This window comes from Gossypium hirsutum, chromosome A04 (assembly GCF_007990345.1).
Source record: "Gossypium hirsutum isolate 1008001.06 chromosome A04, Gossypium_hirsutum_v2.1, whole genome shotgun sequence".
Classification (NCBI taxonomy): domain Eukaryota; kingdom Viridiplantae; phylum Streptophyta; class Magnoliopsida; order Malvales; family Malvaceae; genus Gossypium; species Gossypium hirsutum.
This window is the reverse complement of record NC_053427.1, coordinates 9,364,358-9,370,850: the sequence shown is the minus strand read 5'-3', so window position 1 is coordinate 9,370,850 and position 6,493 is coordinate 9,364,358. Positions and strand designations below refer to the sequence as shown.

General features: G+C 38.0%; 1 non-coding gene across 1 annotated transcript; it reads right to left on the bottom strand.

Moving 5' to 3' along the window:
- Nucleotides 1–667: 667 nt before the first annotated feature.
- On the bottom strand, nt 668–774 carry LOC121228325 (small nucleolar RNA R71). Its single transcript, XR_005925901.1, has one exon. It is a non-coding gene; the product is annotated as a small nucleolar RNA R71 (small nucleolar RNA).
- Between the last annotated feature and the right edge of the window lie 5,719 nt (nt 775–6,493).

Sequence of the window (6,493 nt, the reverse complement as noted above, 5' to 3'; positions counted from 1 at the left end):
TTACTTTTATTGCAATTTAATTTTTTTGTTTTTAATATAACTTTCTAAATTTTTTTCGTTTGCTCCTGGCAGGTTTTTAATAGTTAATGACTAGGAGGAACCTGTTAGGACCTTTGCTTTTTGACAGTGAGATTGAGAGCACAGCTCGCAAAAATAGAAGAGAAATAAGGCAAAGCCTACAATACATAGAGGAAGAGCGAGAGGATGATATCTAACTACAACTGAGGAGATGGCTGATAATTAGAATAATCTGGTACCTCCTGTGGTTGCTGTAGATCCAGTAAATTAGAATCCTGCTCCTCGTACTATGTACGATTATGCTAAACTTAATTTAACAGGATCTGAATCGAGTATAGTTAGACCTTCTATTGTTGTAAATAATTTTGAACTGAAACCTAACATGATTCAAATGATACAACAGTTTGTTCAGTTTGATGGTTTGTAGGACGAGGATCCAAACACTCATTTAGCAAATTTTCTAGAATTCTGCGATACTTTTAAAATCAATGGTGTTTCTGACGATGCCATTCGCCTTTGATTATTTCCCTTTTCATTGAGAAATAAAGCTAAACAGTAGTTGAACTCGTTACCACGAGGGTCAATCACTACTTGGGAACAAATGACCGAAAAATTTTTACTTAGATATTTTCTGTCGGCTAAAATGGCTAAATTAAGGAATGATATCTCTTCTTTTGTGTAGATGGATCTAGAAACTCTTTATGATGCATGGGAGAGATACAAAGACTTATTGAGAAGGTGCCCTCACCATGGGTTACCTTTATATCAACAGGTTCAGACTTTTTATAGTGGTTTGAACCCCTTAACGAGGCAACTGATCAACGCAGCTGTTGGTGGAACTTTAAATAACAAAACACCTGAAGAGGCTTACGAATTTATCGAAGAGATGTCACTGAATACTATCAGTGGCAAGTTATAAGAACGAAGCCGACAAAAGTAGCTAGTATTTTCAACCTCGACGCAGTCACTATGCTATCTAACCAGGTAGAACTTTTGAATAAAAAGTTTGATGGATTGTATGGTTCTACTCAGGTACATATAGTGATGAGATGTGATTCGAATGAAGGAGTACACAACGCAGATTATCCATCCTTCAACCCTAGCACCGAGGAGGAATAAGTCCACTATATGGGTAATAATTCTAGACCTCAAAATAACCCGTATAGTAACACTTACAATGCAGGTTGGAGGAACCATCCCAATTTCTCTTGGGGTGGTCAAGGAAATCAAAGACCATAATATCCTCTAGGTTTTCAACAACCACCTTACCAGCAGGAAAAGAAACTGATCCTTGAGGAGATGCTAACAAAATTCATAGCGGTATCCGAAACACGTTTCCATAACACCGAGACAGCTCTTAAAAATCAACAAGCATCAATTCAAGGGCTCAAGAATCAAATAGGCCAGTTGGCAAAGATAATTTTCGAATGACCACAAGGTAGTTTGCCGAGTAATACTAAAACTTACCCAAGGGAGCAGCTTAATGCGATTACTGTTCGAGATGAATAAGGGTTAGTTAAACATAAACCAGAACCGAGGCAAGGATCTGTGGTAAGTAAAGGTAAGGATGAGGTGGACCATAGTGAGCAAAAACAAGTAAGTAGAGAGTTTAAACCTCGTGTACCATACCCCAGTGCGATAAAGAAAGACCACACGGATGAACAATTTGATAAATTTCTTAAATTATTAAAGAAATTACATATTAACTTACCGTTTATCAAAGCTTTTTTGCAAATGCCAAACGAAGTGAAATTTTTAAAGGAGCTCTTGGCTAATAAATGAAAGTTAGATGATGCGTCGCATGTGGAATTAAACGCAGTTTGCTCAGCCATTCTATAGAATAAACTACCCAACAAGTGGAATGATCCAGGGAGTTTTACGATTCCTTGTTTAATTGGTAGTTTAAATGTTAACAATGCTTTGGATGATTTAGGGGCCAACATTAATGTTATGCCCTATAAAATGTTTAAACAACTAGGTGTTGGGAAACCCAAACAAACTAGGATGAGCATTCAATTGGCAGATAAAACCATTAGATTTCCTAGTGGTATCGTTGAAGGTGTACTTGTTAAAATCGATAAATTTATATTCCCAATTGATTTTGTTGTTCTAGACATGGAAGAGGATAGTGACGTACCTTTAATTTTAGGAAAGCCTTTTTTAGAAACTACTAGAACTATCATTGATGTTGGCACAGGTGAATTGATACTTCGTGTAGGAGATGACACAATTAAACTTCAAGCTTGTGATTTTCTTAATATATCTTGTAATTGAGATGATTGTCTAAATTCTATTAGTTGCAACTCAAACTTCTTTGCATGAATCTCCGAGGAAGAATGTGATAGTGCCTCATTCTAATCCAAGCAACAAGAACAGAGCGACCAAAAAAGAATGAATGCTTCAGATCGATGAACTAGACAAATGGCGAACACATGCCAAGGAGAAACTAAAAGTACACGAGGAATCGAAGTGACACCACGATGAGCGTAGGGATGAAACAAAGCAATTTAAGTTCGAGGATAAAGTATTTTTAGACGAAAAGGACCCCCGAATTGCTACTTCAGAGCTTAATACAAATAAAGCGACTCTTTTCACGGTACTAAATATTTTCCCATATGGTACAGTCGAGGTAAATCATTCTCAATTTGGCACTTTTAAGGTAAATATTACTTGACTTAAACTTTATGTGGATAATAGAATTGATAGTGAGAATGAGGAGGCTTGACTCCGTGATCTACCGTAATCATACAAATGAGGGGTAAGTCGAGCTTAGACTCTAAATTAGTGCTTCTCGAAGGCAACCCGAGCACTAACATCACTAACTAGTTTATTTTAGCTATTTTTAGTGTTTTTGTGCAGGTACAATGGTCCGCACGGCCTGGACACACGGGCGTGTCCTTGGCCGTATAGAAAAAGGGCTTAAAATATCCCCAAGTATCGAGACACACAGGCGTGTCCTAGGTAGTGTGAAAACTAGAGCTAAATTTTCAAATTTTAAAAAAGTCAGGGAGCCACATGGTCATCTGACACGGCCGAGTGTTCGAACACACGAGCATATGGAATACCATACGGGTGTGGGAGAAGTGAATGACATTGCATCCGACCGGGACACACGGGTGAGTCCTTATGCCGTGTGACGATTGGGCATTTAATTTTTACGATAAACACGGGCCGGATGCGAGCCACACCGGCGTGTGACAAGGGCGTGTGGCCCAACATGGGCCTCATACTGCCATGCCCTTTAAAACCCCTAACCCTAACTTTGTTTTTTTTCCTTCTTCTTATTCAATCTCCCTCCCCCAAACCCTAGCCACCACAGCCCTCAAAACCCTCCCCCACTCCCGTGCCCCTCCAACACCGACCGCACTAGCAGCCGTCTCCACCACCGACCGACCCCCTCTCCCCTTCCCCCTCCATTTTTTACTTCCTACTCCCTGACCCTTTCTTCCTCCCATTCTCTCCCACACCTTGCCCCTCTCCCTAGCCACCAAAAGCCGCACCCCGTCCAACCGACCCACCCCTCGCGCACCAACTCTGACCGCCGGGCCACCGCCTTTCTTACCTCCGACCATTGTCGTGGTTCCCTTCTTTCCCTCACCCTTATTTTATTTTACTTATTTATTTATTTAAATCTTGAATGTTATTCTATTTTTATTTTAGTAAATTTTTCCTTGATTTCTGCTATTATATTTGTTAGTCTCATTATTTTCATGATTATTATTCTTCTTATCATTACTTTGGTTGTTTTGTTTTATGGATCTTTCATTTCTATCTTTGTTTTATTCTATTTTATTTCATTATTTTTAGTAGTTATATTTCCCTATATTTGCATCCATATGTTCTAAATTAGTTTGATGCTTTATATTCATTCCATGATTTTTCTTTCTTTTAATTTTTATTTGTTAGTACTATTGATATATGGCTAATCTTTGTTTTAATTAGTGTTAGGAGATATTCTATTTAAGGCTATAGTTTTATTTTTACTTAGATTCTAATTTTTTTCCTTTGACTTTTGATTAAATATTTGGTGCTATTTGACTTCTGTTATTTTCAGGAATACCATACAAACACACAAGGTAAGAAAACTGCTGTCCCCGCTTCGAAAACGCGCCTCGACCGAAACCCGTCATCGTCTGCTACGATTTTTATCAAGCCCACAAGATGATTTATTTCAGCTTTTGCGCGTACGACCACTAGGTGTAGGCTGTTGTAATGATTGGGCCGCTTTGGAACAGGTCTAACTTGCTCACCTCGTTCGATTCCATCTCGATACCATCCCATGGGATCGGTTCTTTGCAATTATCGAGTCTACCTATTTAGAGCTAAAATTGGAGTTTTACACTACTTTCCATCTACAGCATGTGATGAATACACATGACGAGGCTGGTACTATCATTTTTTGACTTAGTGGACTCGTTAGACACATGAGTGTGCCAGAGTTTGGAGCTGCTTTGGGCCTTTACATGGAGGAGTTCATGGCTTTCGAGAATTTATTACAGCTTCACCTTCACATACACTACTCGCCCTCTTGCTAGTTGGCTGACCTTACAGCGAGTACTATTTCATATGACGCAAGTCACTCAAAGGCGACTTCTCTTCCTCCAGCACTACACTACATACATGTTATCTTCGCTCATACCTTGACTGGGAGGAAAGAGAGCACCGGCGTCGTTAGCACCACCGATGCTTACTTCTTATGGAGCATGGTGACTGGTCATGTATTTGACTTGGCATATTTTATTGCCCTCGCCTTTCGCCACCAGACGGATCGCCATAGGAGGGGTCTCATTTGCCTTGGCCCTTATGTGACTCGCCTCGCTAGACACTTCGGCCTCTTCGACACTCCAGAGATGTCATCGACACTCACACTAGTAGGCCAGATGTCTCCTCAAGGAATATCTAGCATGATTCACATAAGGATGATAGAGCGACGCCATGGATTCGACCCCCCTCAGTACAGACTTGTTTAGTTAGATGACCAGGATGAGCCAGAGGACATTACTGATGATGTCCCTCTCCCTCACGATGACCCAACCCCACCACCACCACTACCGAGTCACTGCCCTCATGCTGCCACTTTGACAGATTTATCTGAGTGATTCACTCGCTTTGAGCAGCAATGTTTCGAGCGGTTCGACAGCATCGATGCCACTCTTCGACAAATTTGCCACCATCTCCACATCTTTTTTTCGACACCGTCAACCCACGAGGCATCCGACAATGAGGACCTTTGAGTCCTTTTATATTATTATTATTATTATTTTAATTTTTAATTTTATTTTCCTTTATTTGTTTTTGAAGACTTATGTTTTTATATTTTAAACTCTACTTACCTTTATGGTTATTTTCGAATTATCTCTTAATTTCTTCCATAGTGGTGTTTATATTCTTATTAGTAACTCAGAATCATGCCTTTCATTAGCCCTATCTACAATTATCGCTCTCGCTACTCCAAGGATTTCATCCATAAATTCAGGGTAGTTTTGCTTCTCTCACTCTCTTCTGATATTATGCTTATATTGTTATTAACTATCTTTGTACATTGAGGACAATGTACATCTTAAGTGTGGGGAGGTTATTTATGTGATTATCAGAAAAATCCCTGAATTTTTATCTTGTTCTCAAATAATTTTCTCATATTACTATTTAGAGTAAATCTTGATTGACTTATGGTCTTTATTGATATGTTTTGAATTAAATCATAGGTAATTGTGCATTGATTGTTTAAACTTTAAGACACTAGAGGATCAAGCATGATAAGTTGACTTTTGAGAATTAAAATTACTAGGTTGTTTCCCTGAATTGAGGTATTATCTTGAAGTTTTGAATTTTCAAGATTGACATCAAATACCCATAATTTTCGTGAGATTTTGAGCCTTTTAGAGCATATATCTTTCTTACTCACTTATTTTATTGGTTATGAGTGTGTCAACATTGATTTGTTATTCTAGAACTTGCTTCGATTATGCATGTCAAGACCACACCTTTGATTTGATGTTCTAAAATGATAAAGGCACTTAGGTTTTAACCCATTTGCCCCATAAAAAACCTACCCGCATAATTAACCCTTAGTGAACCCCTTTGGGCCTTAACTACTATTTCTTGACTTTTTCCCCTTTATATTAAACCACAACTTGACCCTTTTTGATTCTTTAAGAATTTTTACCTTTTTATTGACTCCCTTTTTATTGAGATTTAATTTGATTAATTATCTAACTATGTTTATTCATTTCAGTCCCTGAATTATTACTTATTATATATTCTAAATATTTGTTCTTATTCTAAAAAAAACCTGTATATTTACAATTATTTATTGTTATAAAGAGCTTGGTTAAATAAAGTTATTATATTGAGAAAAAAGCTCACATCATTTGCTTTAGATAGTTCGAATTCTGGCACTTTCTTGTAGTTCAGCAATTAGCTTCATTCTTCTAAGTTTGGTAATTTATTTAAATTAATCTCGATTCTAACCCTC